Below are 18,315 nucleotides of genomic sequence, written 5' to 3'. Positions count from 1 at the left end.
GATGAGCCATCTGCCGTAGAGACACATTGTTTGATAAACAAAGCTTTTATACAACAAACATTTGAGTGCATTAATCTAGCTAAACTCAACTCAATCTGGGGAAGCAGATATTGCTCTTTATAACTTGTCCGCAGGGGGAAGGGAAGGAGCGCTATCGCGTTATTACATCACACCAGATGTCACATCTTCAACCTGGGAAGGCCACACCCACAAAAACGGAATTCCGATAACAATTGACGGAGAAATGTGGAAACGAAAAGGCAACATTTTGCAAAATTGGCAAATCTCTGCTTGAGTCGCTGGCTAATTGGTTTGCTAGCCAATCCGACCAGACAGTTCGTTAGCGTGTTTAGCTAAAAAAAGACAACGAACCTAAAAACCAATGGATGCTGTTGACACCTGATGTTGAACCGGCGCCGCCTCCCCGTGCGGATAATCTCACCCAGAGAGAAGACGCGGACATTAGAGAGAATGCTACCGTCCAGCGAGGGATAATCTGATGGATGAGTGGACTAATATGGGGCCAATCCCGCTTTAAGGCAAATTAGTCCAACACATTTCCATCACGGCGGAAGGCCGAACCAAGCTGAGCCCTCGGGGGACGCTGGCGGCAAAATTCCCTGTCAGATCCCTGGTCATCCCGGGATAAACGCGGCAGATTAAAACCTTTTCCCATAGTTGGGACACACATTCGAAGGCCAACGACAGGTCAGGAATATTACTTCTGGAAGTACGTTTGGCGCGTGGCGGGCAAGTTGCAAAAATGCGGAATCGAGCCTGAGCGTTTTCTCATCGGCCAATACTTCGATCGGAATTTTGTCGGTGGCATTTACACAAAAGCCCTCGATTGATACTCAGAACAAGGAGCTCGGAAAGACCTTCTGAAGAGGACACTGTACGCATCACTACCCCCCCTTTTACGCCGTTTGAGGCTTACACAAATGACCTTAATCATCAGGCGGGCTATTTGGCTTTTTTTTTTGGCCGAGAGCTGCAGTGCCAGTGGCAGGCATAAAAAAAAAAAAAAAAACACACACACAAAAAACAAGCGGGCGGGCGGGCAAGGTCGGTTGTCCCGGGGTAATCCATATCATCTCGTTACACAGGCGACGTTAGCGTGCTAGTAGCTAGCCTGCTGCATTTTTTTGATGTCGATAATGACGGCGGGATTACGCTGTCACCCGATGTCGTTTCAAAAGGAGCGGCAAAAAGAGGCATCAAGAAGAGGATCCTTTCAAAGAAGGATCATCTGAGAGTGGCTCCATGTTGTGAGGTCAGAGAGGCCTGATGTGTTTATTCACGCCTTCGTGGGGGGGGGGCCTCGTCACGAGATGAGCGGGGGGTTGTCTGGAGCACTCCGTTTTATGACGGCTTGCTCTTTTGACAGTTGGCCAGCAAAAGGAACGCAACAGAAGATGCCATTTAAACTGTTGCCGTTTTTTGCGTCTCTTAACTCATTCAATCGCAGCCATTTTTCCTGAAGCAACCCCCTTCGCTCCCGGCTGTTTGACTGAATTTTGACTGAATTTGAAAGGCCCACAGAATATTGTGTTCTACTGCTATAAAAACATGGAACCTACCAAAACAAAAATTAGAGTCTCTTCTTTTATCAGGAATCTTTAAAAATATTTCTATCTGTTCTATCCATTTTGCTGCAATTAGCATTAGAATATAGCTAAATGTCATCATTATTCACATCCCTGGTAAAAACACTAGCAAAAAGAGCTTGTTGCAACAGGCATAAAAAAAAGCATAAAAAGCAAACAAACATATAAATACGTCTTTGGGAGCATGGCAATACTTACAATAGAATGTATTTTTAAAAAAATTGGAAGCAAATGATTTAATGAAGGAAATTAGTGCAACAAATAAAAATCTGACATGCTCACAAATACATTTAGCTAACGCGGTAGCTCCGGTTGGGGATTGTCTGATTTACATTATCCAAGTTTTACAAAAAATGTGGTCCACTTTCAAAATCGAAAAAAATTGAAGTTGGAGGTGATTTTCACGAAAATGGACAGCAAAAGTTAAAGACATAAAGAAATCCTGTGTCCAACACTTTTTCAGTTTCATCAAATTTCAAAGTCAATCAGAAGTCACAAAAATAAAATCATATGCAAAACTTTCGTGACGTTTGAGGAAATCATTTCAAGTTAATTTAAAATTCAACCAAAACGTACGTAAAATTGTAAATGGAACTCAACTGGATACGGGATTTAATTAATATCATTTTTTTGCTGTTGTGCAAATTTTTGATCAGGTTTTTTCAGGCAACATTTTTAGAATTAAAATTTAACTGACGGTTTTACAGCCCCTTAGAAATGTTACTCAATTTTCACCCAGATTTTGGCCACATTTTTTTTTTTATCCGTTAGAAGTTTAGTGGGACTTTATAAAAAAATCCTTTGTCCATTTTTAGTTAGTTTTGTCAAATTTGGTTGAATTTTGACTTTCATACAAATATTTGGTTGAATTTTGAATCCCTCAGGAAATTTGTGTGTCTTTCACGAGCCACTTTTGGGTGGGCGACAAACAGGGCTGGACTGGCCATCTGGCGTACAGGGCAGATGCCTGGTGGGTCAGCCTATTTTGGGGCCGAAGCAGTGCTTTTTATCTCTTTGACTGCCAAAAACGTTAAATAACGTTTAGTAAAATCCTATGGAGGAGTGCCAAAGACGTTAAAAGACGTTTTTTCAAAACAGAGGTGAAACTAACCATTTTCTTTTGTTGATTACTGAAAAACGGAATAAGGTAGAAACAAACTTTTTTTTCTGATGAAAGATGAGAGTCCAATCTTTCCTTTGGTAGTATGTGTGATTCCATAGTCCAAACACATAATTTTCTGTGGACCTTGAAAGATCAGTCAAAAATGCTTAAATCGGCTGGCACCCACGGCATCCCTTTTCTGAAAACGTCTGGCAGTCAAAGAGTTAATGATAATTTTCCTACATTTTACCCTAGGAGACCCACAATTTAGATGGACCAGCCTGTTAATCCATTTCGAATATAGATAACAAACTCAAAATTCATCAATAAACATCAGTGGCAGAACTGGATGTCAGGTAAGAGTCAAAATGCCAGAGCTGATTTTTGTGTGCCAGTCCAGCCCTGACGACAATAGATTTTACAAATAAATTCCTGTATCCGATGCATTTGCGTTTTGGTTGAATTTTGCATCCACTGAGAAATTTCTGTGCGACTGTTCACAAAAGTGTTGTTTTAATTCAGCTTCGGCGGTGCATTTTTCCACGAAAATGTCGAAAACATAGCGGAATGTTTTTTTTTTTTCATGGCACATCAACACGAGCGATTTTAGGGCAACAATGACAAAACTGCGAGCGCTTTGAAGGTTTGCAGCTCGACACTCCCACATACACGTTCGACTAACGCGCGAGCTCCAGGCGGGGATTGCTTGATTTACATGCTCAAACACAAGAATTAGAATTCATTAGCGCAATCTGGGGTCTCCATCAAGACGCCGACTTGTTTGATGAGTGGCTTTGGGACATTGTGTGTTTTTTTTTTTTTTTTGTCGTCACTTCGCCTGCCTGCCGCCTACTTTTGTTGCCTCCTTATTTGGCGTGACTGGCCTGCTAGCGTGGCTGCTGTGCTCGCAGACTAATCTGCGCTATCTACACTCTTAATTAAGGCGGCGTATGCGCTTCCCAGACACGCTTGTTGTTCCCGCCTGCTATAAAAGTCTTGTTTTTCTCAGCCTGCCACCGCTCCCTGCAAATCAACACAAAAGAAAAGAAAAACATCACTAGATTCATCTTTCCAAATTACATTGATGCGGGATGTGAGTCTGAACTGACCTGAAAATAGGCCACGCCCCCTAAAACCACTGACTGACCAATCGGGGTATAGAACAGACTGGGGGATGCATTACAATTGGTTTCCGATATTTTTCTAACAATTTTGTTTTGATCTGTTTAACTCTTTGACTGCCAGACGTTTTCAGAAAAGGGTGCCAGCCAATTTTAAGCATTTTGACTGATCTTTCAAGGTCCATAGAAAATTATGTGTTTGGACTATGGAAACACACATACTACCAAAAAAAGATTGGACTCTCATCTTTCATCAGAAAAAAAAAGTTTGTTTCTACCTTATTCCGTTTTTCAGTAATCCACAATAGAAAATGGTTAGTTTCACCTCTGTTTTGAAACAAACGTCTTTTAACGTCTTTGGCACTCCTCCATAGGATTTTACTAAACGTTATTTAACGTTTTTGGCAGTCAAAGAGTTAATAATCTTTTCTTTTCTTTATTAATTTGCGTCAGGCGATTATTTATTTTTTTTTAATTAATCACATGACTTCAATAGACTCCCGATTAATCACAAATGCAATATCTGTTCTAAATGTACTATTAAAAAAAATACTAGGTTTTCATACTCTTGTTAACAAAAGTGGAAAATATGTTAAACTAATAGAAGTAGTTCAAATGAATTTTTGACGCCTATAGTCGTCAATGGCAGTGAATGAGTTAATAAAGCAAGGTAAGCCTCGTAGCGTTCCTAAAGAAACAACATGCGATCGGGAGCGTCACAACCCCCCCCCCCCCCCCCCCCCCCCCACGCGTCCCTTTAGGAACGCTACATAGACTTACCTTTCACATTGCTCGGCGGAGAGCCAGCCAATATTCTACGTCACTACGCACGGAATGCGTTGCGACGTAAATAAACAACGTCCAAATAAAGTTTCTACAAAATGTACTAAATAGGAAGTGATTTTTGAAAAATGAATCAAATAAATAATATAGAGCAAACTTGTCATTACAGTCGGGGTTCCATATAAGGATTATTCATCCATTTAGTAATACAGTATCAGACAGGCTAACAATACATTGTGAAAAGATACTAGTACATAATTTGATATAGACAATTATTATGACAATATTCTTGGCCCGGCGTCAACACACTATTTGTGCAAATGTGACCAATATGTCAAGTTTGATTTGAAATCAAGTCACGTGAACCGAATTGCCCACCGTTGATTCTCGGAAACGGTTTATTTTGGCGCTAGCGAGCGCGACTTACGTTGTGGAGGGTTCGAAATGCGAGCGTTCGATCAGACGTTGAAAGAGGAAGTGAAGAGCGCAGCTGCTGTCTTCTGTGTTTGAGGTTTGGTTCATCTCGAAGGGGGAAGTGGTGTGTGTGTGTGTGTGTGTGTGTGTGTGTGTGTGCGTGTGTGTGTGCGGGCGGGCGTGTGGGCAGCGTTACAACCTGCGAGTCAAACAGGATATCCGACATGGAACAAATTGAAATGTTAACTTCATCCGTCTGTCCGTGTCGTCAAACAAAGACACATAAATGCTTCTTTTTCAAATAGAGACTTTTCACCAATTACTTCCGGGTGGCAAAACCACAAATGAGCTCCGATGGCGCCATTAATGGCGAGTTTACAGTTCAACGGGTATAAACATGGTGGAAGTTACAAAATCAACATGGACATTTAGCAACTGGCTAATGAATGAACTTTTCAATTACTTTGATTAATAGCGTCACTCGATGCTGAAATGGACAGCGCACTGTAGAGCTTATGTTTGCTAGCACGCTAACTGCTACGTATTGCTAAATTACTGAAAGGCATCCCAACCTTTAAATACCTGTGAGGAAATATTTTCCCTTGGTTCCCAGTCTATCCCTTTTCAAGTGGCTAATCCGCCTCAAGCTAGTTTTACCATCTTCTTTGTACAGATATTTGCAACATCCACTCAAAAATAATTGACTTATTTCAGTTCATTAATGCTATCGTACACAAAGAGGTTCATGTAAACCTTGTTGCCAGCCAAAACAGCAGTTGGGGTTGAATGTCTTAATTAGCGACAATTAGCATTTCAGGAGACACTGACAATGTGGTCGCTGCTTTTGCCCGTCATGAAGTATACATCACGTATTTGTTCTGCATTCTCCTTGCTAGCCCTCCCAAAAGTAGATTGTGATCAATTGTAGTTTCACAATGTGGTGTACATTCAACGTTATGTTCTGGAACGCTACGCCACTTTTTAGTTCTACTCAGTCTGTCTGCTTTCTTGACATTTCACTGCATTTCTCAATAATATTACAGTACTTATTTCCACTAGGTTTTGACATGTGGTTACTCCACAGTGTTGTGTGCGTCCATGTCTAGTTTTGGGAAGCTGCGTGGACCCCGCTTAGTTCCAACTGTTCTACTTGGTTCTTGCTGTTTCTTTGCACTTTCTTCACTAGTCAAGTTTTTGGTAGAAGATTCTAACATATTGCCGCCCCACAATGTTTTGTGCATCCATGTTGTTTTACATTGATTGTTTCCCTTAGTTTCCCTCATTGTTTTCCATTTCTTTTTAATTATCCTTTTTGTGTGTTTTTCCACTTTCACTTGATTTTTTTTTGTTTTCATTTTGTGTGTGTGTGTGTTTTTTTTTAAACGTTCAAATATAACCTATGCCATAAGGCTAATGAGATAGCGTCTGTATATTAGCAACACAGTATCGGACGCTAAAACAATTAAAGTTATTCTCTCCGGTTTGTTGCTAAAATGGTGAATTTGCGATAAAAACCGATATCTGTCGTGCGACTTATCTATGTTGCTGGACCCACAGCGTAATCCCACCCCCATTCATGTATGAAATTGAAAGGCATCATATCAAGGAAAGGCAAGACATCAAAGCTCCCGACGTCCTCTAACGCAGCATTCTAATTGCTCTTTGATTGCTAACTTGACTTTTTGTTGCGGGCTTTCTGCTTGAAATCGGCTTTGCCGGTGCATTGGGGGGGCGGGGGGGGGGGGGTGGCGTCACTAGCGGGCCCGTTAGGAAATTAAGAACTAAGACGTCACACGTTACAAATGAGATTAGCTTTAGCGACCTGCGGAAGAGGCGGCTAAAACGCGAACATAGCCAAAATCCTTTGGCTGTTATCAGCGTGCTAGATCTGTGTGCTGTTTATGATTCCTGTTGGGGGGAAAAAAAAAACAACGAGAATATTCGACTGCTGGCAGCGCAATGCGATCGGATGCAGTCGAGCGACAAGACGATTCCTGCTCGTTTGCGTGTTTAGCCCGTGACAGAGCGACAATTCCCTTGGCAATGTTTGCCGCTGGTTTTCATAAAAGATAGCATCGAGGTGTATTTGCATGTTTTTAGGCAAACAATACAATGTCAGCATTGTAAGACATTGAACTATCAAGATGAACAGACGGGGAAGCAGTTAGCATTTATTTGCATGAAATCATCAACGGGCAATCTAAACGGACATATACACCCAGAAACACTTAAAATGGAGGATATGCGCCTAAAATTGAGGGGAAAAACACATTTTTGGATGTTTTTATGGTATTTAGGCGCCTGAAAACACAGTTATTAAAAACGGTTAACACTAACACTTAATTATTAATTCATATTAAATCAGGTATGAAAGAAGACATATTCTTTAAGTGTGGGCATTTTGAAATTCAGCTTCATTTTTCATTATTGTGACTTTTCTGCGTCTTTTTCTAAAACAACATTATTCATTATTATTATTTTTTCTTCTTTTTAGTGTGAAAATTCACTCATGAATAACATGACTTTATATATATGTATATATATATATCTCCTCTCGTGACAAATATACTTCCACATAAGCAAAGAGGGCGTCGGCGTTGCGTCGGCCGGGTGACGGTGCGCGGAAGCGGGGTGTCCCGGCTGGCTGTCCCCGCTGGCCTGCTGCCTTACATGGGCAAACCTCGGCTTGGAATTTCACCGCGTGACGTCACTGGCCACAAAACTCTCCCATAATTGAGGATCAAGAAGTTTGGGCTGTTTCCCCCCCCCACCCCCCGAGGATTCTGACCGTCTTCCTATCTTTTGGATTTCCTCGAAAGTCCCAACAAAAAGGTAAGCCGAACCGAGCCGGACGTGGTTGCATTTAGCTGACGCGAGGGTTTAGGGAATGTTTGACGTGCGGTTGGCGACAGCTCGGGTGGGGGAAGAAACTGCTTCATCTTTGGGGCTCCGCGTTAGCTGCGGTAAGAATGCGAAAGTGGGGCCGAGATTCGGACGTGGATGGCGGTGAGGAGGGCGTGGGCACACCTGGTGCCGACGCTCCACTTTTAGCCTAACTAGCATGCCGAGCCGGGCTAACTAGTCACTAGCTAACGAGAAGAAGCCAAACGAAGTTGTGGGAAACTTTTTTCCCCCCTCAAATTTTGGGCGACTCTTGCTCTGCTTGTGTCTGTTTTCAACCGAGTGGCTGCTCGACATTGCGGAAGACGTAACGATAAGGCAGGGAGAAGAAAAATGTCTCGAAAAGTTGAGTTTTTTGGGGGAGAAAATCAGAAGAGCAAAGTGAGCTTGTTAGCTCGTTTGTTAGCCGTTTCAAGTAAATCCAGTCTTTGATTCCAAGATGCAGATTCGTCAAACTGCCACAGGGGCTTTAAATGTGATATTATTACTCATGAAACCAGTTTAATAATAACTACTTTTAGTTGTGCACTATTACATTACAATAATGAGTTTAAATTATTGTTATTGTTTTAATAGTATTATAATTATAATAGTTATTATGGAAAAGGTTTCTGATTCAAAACAGGTTATATTAGTGGTTCTCAAACATTTTACACTAAGAATTTCTGGAAAAAAGAATGTTGCTATGCACTCTTAATATGAAAAAGTATCCACCAATAATAACAAGAACGGCCTTTTATCTGTTATCATCAAAGACATCATAGACACACTCCAAACAAATCAAATAAAGCGCAAAAATGATTTGCAACTGCTTACAAGGAGTGCTGCAAAGCATGCTGGGAAGTGTCAAGTGTGCCTCTTTACCATCACAATAGGGAAATATTTTCAATTAAAATGTATTGCACTTATAATTTGTTTAGTGTTGTTAAAATTAAATGACAATATATTGTACTAGTAAAAAGTTAAATACAACTGAAGCATACTTAGCCTCTCATTCGTTATTGAACCAAGGCACACATTGTACCTAACTCTGAAATAATGATGATTTTTGTCTCAATCTACTCACAAATGTACTCACTTCAGGTGAAGTTTAGGCTTCAGTTGAAAATGAAGCTATTATTTTGTTTTATGAATGTTAACGATTGGGCACACAGGTTAATTGTACCTTCTGCTATCTCATAGAAGAAATACGATTTGTCATTGGCATAGAAAGATGAGCCAAGAAACATTATTTGGAGTAAACAGGTGATCATTTTCTAACCAATTAAGAGAAATTGGACAATTTCCTGTGGCGTAGTGGTTGGTTTACAAGTAGACCAATCCAAAGCAACGGAACGCAGATAAGATCTAACCAAAAGTATATATTAATTAGTATGTAGAGTTTATACAACATGTAAGGCAAATAAATAAATAAATGTCAGACATTGGTGTGCATTTCTGTTTTGAACGGGTTTGGCTATAATCACGAGTAATCTAGCATGGTAGCTGTAGTAGGTACAGTCCATATCGCAATAATTGGAAGAAAAAGTGTATAGCAGTGCAAAGGTACGATTTACTTCACAGAATTGCTCACCAGGCGGACCGTGCAGTTTTTTTTTTATTGCTCAATGTTTGTTGTCATAAATTCCTAGCACTACTTAGCAGTTAGCGGATAATATAACGATGTTACTGCAAAACACACAAGTGAGCAAAGGCCCCAGCTCAAGTTGAGAGCAGGTGAATTGTGATCTCAAACGGGGGCCGCTTCATTAGGTACAGTGAAGCCTCGCTGTTGGTTTAGAACGGCGATTCCCAACGTTTCATGCATCAAGGCGTGTATTTTACATAAGTCGTTTTTAAACTTGTATGACAATCAAGAGTTTAAAGGGTGTTCTGTTTTTTTTTTATGTGCTAAGTATTATTATAAGCGTGGTAAAGTAAAGAAATTCCATTGTCTATAAGGTTGGCAAAGATTGTGCGAGAGCAGCAGTGGATGCTTTTTGCCTAATATAATCACATTATGCTTTCTTTAGTGAAACATTCTTACTGGCAAGCAGTTTTTCTTTTCCTTTTTTTTTTATCTCATAGACCGATGACTGGTCGTCCGCCACTTCTAGTCGCACCATAAAAGGTCGGTTTAGAGCAAATCGTACTCACTATGCCTATCACCTCCATAAAACACCAGTTGAAAACAAATGATAAACGATACTCATGCTAGTTATTTGACGTTAGGAGTCGGACTATGCTATTCAAGTAGGGGCTTGATCCCTAGTAAACCCTGTACAGCAGAGGTCCCCAACCCTGGTCCTCAGGGACCGGTATCCAGCCTGTTTTCCATGCCTCCCACTCCCAACACAGGTGATTCGGCTGATAACGATCTCCACCTGTGTTGGCTGTGGGAGGCATGGAAAACCCTGGTCCTCAGGGACCGGTATCCAGCCTGTTTTCCATGCCTCCCACTGCCAACACAGGTGACTCGGCTGATAACGATCTCCACCTGTGTTGGCTGTGGGAGGCATGGAAAACCCTGGTCCTCAGGGACCGGTATCCAGCCTGTTTTCCATGCCTCCCACTGCCAACACTGGTGATTCGGCTGATAACGATCTCCACCTGTGTTGGCTGTGGGAGGCATGGAAAACCCTGGTCCTCAGGGACCGGTGTCCAGCCTGTTTTCCATGCCTCCCACTGCCAACACAGGTGACTCGGCTGATAACGATCTCCACCTGTGTTGGCTGTGGGAGGCATGGAAAACCCTGGTCCTCAGGGACCGGTATCCAGCCTGTTTTCCATGCCTCCCACTGCCAACACAGGTGACTCGGCTGATAACGATCTCCACCTGTGTTGGCTGTGGGAGACATGGAAAACAGACTGGATACCGGTCACCGAGGACCAGGGTTTGGGGACCTTTGCTGTACAGTACACAGTGGTACCTTGATAGTGATAGAGCGATATGGCTTTTTCAAGGCCGATACCGATTATTAGTAGTCAAGGAGGACAATAGCGAATCATTTGCAGTAAAAGAGAAGACATTAGTGTAAAAAAAAAAGAAAAAAGAGAGAAGATTTTTCTTTTAATGTTAAACTAAATTGACAGCTTTGTTTAAAAATTCTAACAAAAATTGCAGGGTCATCGGGATTTGTTAAGCTAAATTAAATACTAAACAATTATATGGTTACCTAAAGTTTTCTACTGTAAATAAAGTTTTGTCTTTATTTGAATTTTTTTTTGTTTGTTTAATAAAAAAAAAAAGTGTAAGGAGTTTCCAGTGTCGGCATCATTTTTTTTTATAAAGTAGAAATTTAAATAGATCCATAAATGGAAAGTTCCTGTATCTCACTGTGCGACAAATGCATGCGAATGCAGCTAATTTGGGGTTTCCATCAGGGTTCGTAGAAGGTTTCAAAAGATCTTTGCAGACAGTGAAAAATTGTCTGAATATGTTTGAAATGTCTTTGCGACAAGTAAAAACAAAACCTGACGAAAACCCTAAATTCGCTACGTTTGCAAGCATTCGCCGCTCACTGCGCTCAGTGAGATGCCAGCTTTAACGGCCTTCCGATCCGTAAAAAGGCCGATGCTGATATTTGTCAAAATGCCAAATATCGGCACCGAGAATCAGTCTATCCCTGTACCTTGATTTGACAAGATCAGCATGTTGTTGTTTCCGGTCTTATAGCAGTTGGTGTAAAACTGCTGTTGACATGGTGTTCTACTAGCAGGTTGTGGCTGGGTTCGAATCCCAGCTCCAACTGTCCTGAATTGCTCCCAGTGGGCATGGTAGAGGCAACCACAACATGGAGAACCGTTGCGGCTGGCTGAGCCTTTACCCCAAAAACGTATCGACTAAATCGAGCGCTGGTCATACCTGTAGAAGCTGAAACTTCATCTCAAAATTCTTCATGTAACGTTTTAGCACTCAGTCGACTCACGCGGAGCCGCCGCCGTACCCCCATTAAAAATGTGCCTGAGCGACTGCGATGAACCCACCAGGAGGGTCCGCGGCTCAAAGCCTCTTTCAACTTTAACATCATCAACACTGTCAAACGTGTCCTTTTTATTTTTTAAAAGAGCGCCGCCCGCGTTTAATGCAGTCAGAAATGCTTCTGAGCGACGCAGATGTATGCGGTTTGATAGCGGCTGCTCTCAAGGGGTGCCGGGGCGGGAAGGGTGGGGGGGGGGGTGGGGGCGGGAATGGGGTTCGCATTATTGATTTGAAATTCACACTGTGTGTGAGGCCTCTTTTTAACAAGTACAGTCAGGCTCTTTTTCCTGTTCGTTTATTCCGACGCCGAGTCAAAGCGCGTTGACATCGCAATGCTGTCTGCGTCTTAACTCATTCACTGCCATTGACGGTTATAGACGTCAAAAATTCATTTGAGCTATTTCTATTAGTTTGACATTTTTTCCCACTTTTGTTAACTCTTTGACTGCCAAAAACGTTAAATAACGTTTAGTAAAATCCTATGGAGGAGTGCCAAAGACGTTAAAAGACGTTTGTTTCAAAACAGAGGTGAAACTAACCATTTTCTATTGTGGATTACTGAAAAACGGAATAAGGTAGAAACAAACTTTTGTTTTCTGATGAAAGATGAGAGTCCAATCTTTTTTTGGTAGTATGTGTGTTTCCATAGTCCAAACACATAATTTTCTATGGACCTTGAAAGATCAGTCAAAATGCTTAAAATCGGCTGGCACCCACGGCATCCCTTTTCTGAAAACGTCTGGCAGTCAAAGAGTTAACTGCCACCTGCGCAAAAGCGCGTTGCAATGATTGCGATTGATGTACGAGTTCCTGTGAATATGTTTTCATACTCAAAAATAGGCAGGAATGAATCACAGTGCTAATAGTTTTCACATCACAACATGACGAGACAATGAAGTGAGTGGACTTTGATTTCACGGCCAGCAAATGTTGAAGCCTTGGAAGAGGTCTGCGCTCTCTTAAGTGCCCTTCATATTTTTTGGGTTTGGTAATAACATTGATTGCTGCAGTTTTGCGGAAGAAAAACAACATGAAAATAGTTTTTGTTGCGCAAGCGGCAGAGTACCTTTTTTATAAAAGGACATTTTTTCGAACTGCGTCGTGATGAATCGGCTGTACAAAAAATCTTTTGAGAGATGAGTTATATACTTTTCTTATTTAGACTGATATATTCTTCGTACCAGCGTTGTAGCACACTCTGCGTTAAACGTCTCTGCGTCAGCGCTCAATGTTTAAAATGTTCTCTTGTTTGGCACAGAACACAACAAAGTGTGATGGGACTTATTTTTGATAATTTTTTAGTCCTAGAATTTAGTGGCTTGAAAACAAAATACCCAACTTGCTGTTGACTTTAAAGCATCCTTGTGTCCTTCACCCAATTTTGTGTATATCAGTGACTGTGGTTTTTAAATCCTTTTTTTTTTTTTAAAGCTCTATAGGATTCACCCTAAAATGCTGGTTTCAAGCCAAATATTGTCAACTCTTTGAAACTGCTTTTGTGCATCCACCCTATTTGGATTTTGGGGAATTTAGAGATTCCAAAACAACTTAAGCTGTGCTAGGCCACATCGAGGCCCCCTCAAAAGTGACACATTTGCGACAAGAATAACGATAAACAGCAATTCCAAGAGGGACGAATTCTTCAGGGTGAAACGCGGCAAGGAGACGACGACGACGACTCACCGACGTTCATTCACGGGAAAGAAATGAGCGCTTTTGTTCATCAAAGTAGCAGATTACGAGTGTGAATGTATGAAAAAAAGAGGGTCCATTTACTCTGCCGATTACATTGTAGTGATTAAAAAGGTATAATTAAAGTCTGACGACTCCCCAGGAGTGCCGCAGGGGTCAGCGGTGATGAAGGTGATATTAGCGGCAGCGCAGGAAAGACAGACAGACATTTTATCACACATTCAAGTCCTCTTGACGAGACTGTGGATTTACTGACAAACGTAATTCACAGCGTATCTTCAATCATTAAACATGAAAGATATTACCAAAATTTGGACTGTTAGTCGCTCCAGAGTTTACTGTAAATGGCACCAGTCAAAAAAAAAAAATACATCATGAATTTAATCAATGTCCTATCCAACTTAACCGCACGAGAGTTGCTTCATTTATCAATATTTACATATGGAATAGCTGTAATGTATATTTATTTAAATATTTAATACGCTAACATGCACTATTTAAAGGATATTATATAGATCTTCTTTTGTCATGTTCTCATGGACTGGATTGGTCTATTTTGTTGCACAAAGTACTTGAGATTAGTTTTACTGTCCTGGCTGCTCTGGAGGGGTTAGTTTGGAACTCTAACAAAAAAAAAAAAAAACCCTTGCCTCCATTAAACACCCACACGACGGATTTGTTGCAACACGCCGCCGCGTACGCAAGCGAGGCGCGCCAACAATGCTAAAGTGCGCTCGGTCACTCTTGTGAGCTCTTAATTTCACAATATGTGAACTGCTACCCATCACGATGTTCACGTCGTCAACGTAGCCGTGTGAAACCTGCTAAGAAGACGTAATGAGCCAATGGTTTCCATGAATGACTTCAGATTCATGATGTCATATTGATTGCCACACTCACTTTTAGGGATGGGTAGGGTTAAGATTTTGACGATGCTATTAACGATACCGCTTATCGATACGGTACGTTAACACTAAACAGTATTCTTATTGGTACTTATTTTGTTTAGAAAAACACCAAAACAAAAATATTTGAATGAAATGAAGTAGGGGTGTAAATTGCTCAGTCGGCAAAGCCCCCCCCCCCCCCCCCCCCCGCCCCTTTCCACATCACGTACAGAACAATACAGACATTCCGTACCGGTGACACGGTGACATTTATAAAGAACGGTGGGTGATACAGAAAGTAAAAAATGGTGGCTTAATCAAGCAGCATGAAAGGGACTTTGGATACTACCTACAAAGCTAGAAAATTGCCGGGTCACTTGATACCACTGTATAACTGTTTGACTGCCAGACGTTTTCAGAAAAGGGATGCCGTGGGTGCCAGACGATTTTAAGCATTTTGACTGATCTTTCAAGGTCCATAGAAAATTATGTGTTTGGACTATGGAAACACACATACTACCAAATGAAAGATTGGACTCTCATCTTTCATCAGAAAAAAAAAGTTTGTTTCTACCTTATTCTGTTTTTCAGTAATCAACAATAGAAAATGGTTAGTTTCACCTCTGTTTTGAAACAAACGTCTTTTAACGTCTTTGGCACTCCTCCATAGGATTTTACTAAACGTTATTTAACGTTTTTGGCAGTCAAAGGGTTTTAATACAGTGGCTGCGAATACACAACAGAAACACGGAAGGAAATGGTGGAACTTGGAGTTTGAAAAGGGCTTGCGATACCCCGTTACATCAAGACGGCTCGACTTTCCATCCCAATCCCATTTAGTGGATTCGACTTTCTACCTGCTGGCCTGACTTATCACGCACGCGGATGAACTTTCTGATCATCTCCGTGAATCCAAACCCCCTTTTGGAGCGTCCGCTGGCAACGGTTTGTGCTGCATGCGGCAAACACGCATTTAGCAAACACATGATGTATCCTGCGTATCCTGCAACATTGAGCAATAAAAGCCACAGACAAATTCCTGTTACGCAACAGCAGATTACAAGTTTCTTGGATATTAATTTTCTCTGCGAAATAGAGCCACCGGAGGAGGGGGGGGGTAGCGGAGGAGGGAGCGGCGGACAGGCGGAATGCGCCGTAATTATTGCAAGTCAATTCGTAAGTGGGATAAACACCCTGTGAAGAAGCATTTTTCTAGGACGCGTCTTTCATTCAAGCATCAATTGGAGTTACTGGCGGACAAACTGCTGCCCTGTTATGAAAACATGTGAAAAAGCGCTTTGTTGTTTTGCCTGCTACTGATTGCGTTTAATGCACCCTAGTAACTACCACGAGTTTTGTAAAAATTCCGATTTCAGACAAACTGCCGTAGATAAAGGGGCAACATTTTTATACTTTTTCTACCTTGGGAAACTAATATGGGCGTCAGAGTTGGATCATTTCCTCGATTGAGTTTTTTTTTTTTTTTTAATCATTTGGTGGATTTAAAATTTGATTATCATTTTGTTTAGATTCTCAAAACTCTAGAAAAGTTTCATCCATGGTGCTGAGATCCAATAGGAAACACAAAAAAAGCTTTAAGAACCACAGTCTGAAATTGAACAGGAAGTCGACCATTTTGTTTTGCTGAAGCCATTTTGGGGTGAATTCCAGGACTCAAGAATTTTTTTTTTTACAAATTGCCCCCAACAGCAGTTCCAGCAATCGACATGGACTTGTTTGTCATGAGAGCGCACACAAAAAAAGTGCCTGTTATTGAATGGCAAATGGGACACTTTGGTTTAAAGCTGTTTTTTTGCAACAAATTCAACAAAAAGTTTACCATTGTGGTTTGAAACGACCATTTTAAAGGTATTTCCTGGACTCAAAAGTGAGCGAAAGTATCTGTTTTGCTAATTGTCGCCAAAATTGATGGACACTTTTATCATCACTAGACACATGAAAAAGTCTCTTAAACTCACAAGAATGGAGTTACTTGCCGTACAATACTTTGAGCTGAAGGCATGATGCGGCATCTTGTTTTGACCAATCACGTCAACGGATGAAAATGTGGTTTTCGGTTTTGTCTTAGGAAGAAAAAAACAAAACAAGAACATCGTCACCAGATAAAAATGCGCAAAGCGCTTCTCGCTGTCCAACATTCAACAAGGAAACGGTGAGCAATTCTGCGAGAACGGAATGAATTGCAGCGTCCATTCGTCTATGTTGGGTTTGTTTGTTTCTCCCGGCGTCTGCGCTTCCTGGTTTCGTCGCAGCTGCATGTCCCGCCCTAAACAACGCCTGATTAGTCCGACCTAAAAAAGGTCAGTTGCGAATGTATCGACGGGAGAATTCAGCTTGCTGGCAAAGTTTAAAAGTCTCAAGGACTCAAAATGAGTCGGAAGTCGGCCATTTTGGTTTGCGACAATTAGTCTGAACGCACTCCTACTAGGTCACACTCGTAGAGATTGGCTAAATTGCCGTACCGGTTCCGTTAGATCATTCTGAGAATTTGCCATGAAAAAGGGAGTCGCAATGTCCCGTTGATCGGCGCTCGCAGCTTCCAATATTTTGATTTCGAAGGTATGCACCGCAGCGCTGGCTCTCTCTTGACATTCCCAGTGAAAGCAAACCAAAAGCGACATTGCGCTCCGTTGCTGGCTTCATACTTTCTCCATATTTGGAAATGTTTACCCCCTTGCGATGCTCGACAGTGATCAGCCGAGAAGGGATGTGAGTCACTTGGGCTTGCACACAAGTTTGTCTGCCATTTGCCTTCCTGTTGCGCTTCCCTCATCCAAAGAAACTGTGAGTACCTTCTTTTTATTGATTAATAGTGTCTGAAGAAGCTGCAGTCTGGCGCGTATTCAGGCTGAAACGGTTGCCGCGAGACCACGAAAACAAACGGATTTCGGTACAATTTTCTGTCTGTGCCTTGAGGCCTTTGAAGACTGAAGATAGCGACTGTACCTTTAAGAGGTTTGTCTTGCCTTCCTTCCTTCCTTCCTTCCTTCCTTCCTTCCAGCTTCCACATTCACACTTCAAACATCGGGTGGAGGAACACGGGAGGACGAAATGGGGATGTGAGCGAGCGCTAACTTTGACTTGGCTGCGAGGGCCAAGAGGCGTCCTTATCTTGTCGGTTTGGCGCGCGGGGGGGGGGGGGGGGGCTACCAAGTTATCACTGAGCCTTTGAAGACGATTAAGCACCCGTGGACCTGCTGCTATCATACCCGTCTAGTTGTGGCTCCAGGCCAGCCAATGTCGCGTTCTGAAGGGCTTTGTTTAACAGAAAATGTAAAAAAAAAAAAAAAAAAAAAAAAAGAAGAAAAAAAGGGTCTTTTTGAGCATTTGTTCACACGGCAATGACCATTTGAAAATAGGTCTGGAAGTTTTTGAAAAACGTTTTTTTTTTTTCTCATTTCAAGCCAGAAAACTGTTGACTGTGAAAATTGCTTTAGCTAACGCTTGTTGATCCTGCTTGCGTGCTAAATGTGCATTTAAATATTTTTCTTTTATTTGGTTCCTCCAGGCGAACAGTGTCACATTATTTATTCCATAGCGCTTGTTTAACTTAACACTGCAAAAAGTATTGTTTTGTCTATTACAGGGATGTGATTTTTCCGCTAATTCGCGGAATTCCGCTTTTTTTTATCTCCCCCCCAAAAAAAAAAATTCCTATTTTTTTTTTTAGTAGTTCATTGTGTATGCACATGACTCCGACAGATAACATCTTCTGCTATAACAAAGACATTTGTGGTATGCTCTAATATGAGTTACTTTTCATTTGGTCATGATACAATTATTTGTTCATGAAATTTGAACTCTTCAACATTATTTATGTGTTAAC

General features: G+C 41.5%; 1 protein-coding gene across 5 annotated transcripts in view; it reads left to right on the top strand.

Annotated features, from left to right (window-relative positions):
- Positions 1 to 7,621: 7,621 nt before the first annotated feature.
- Positions 7,622 to 18,315, top strand: part of lpp (LIM domain containing preferred translocation partner in lipoma) — a 117,625-nt gene continuing 106,931 nt past the window's right edge. For 2 of the 5 annotated variants that reach the window (XM_077584612.1, XM_077584609.1), the window contains exon 1: positions 7,622 to 7,859. The gene's annotated coding sequence lies outside the window, so the exon portion shown is untranslated. Of the gene's footprint in view, positions 7,860 to 7,896; positions 7,991 to 17,254; positions 17,274 to 18,315 lie in introns of those variants that run through there. The other 3 variants (XM_077584613.1, XM_077584610.1, XM_077584611.1) reach the window with 3 other exon arrangements.

This window comes from Vanacampus margaritifer, chromosome 13, assembly GCF_051991255.1.
Source record: "Vanacampus margaritifer isolate UIUO_Vmar chromosome 13, RoL_Vmar_1.0, whole genome shotgun sequence".
In the NCBI taxonomy this organism is placed as follows: Eukaryota; Metazoa; Chordata; class Actinopteri; order Syngnathiformes; family Syngnathidae; genus Vanacampus; species Vanacampus margaritifer.
Note: the sequence above shows the minus strand (reverse complement) of the source record. Positions and strands in the feature narration are given on the sequence as shown.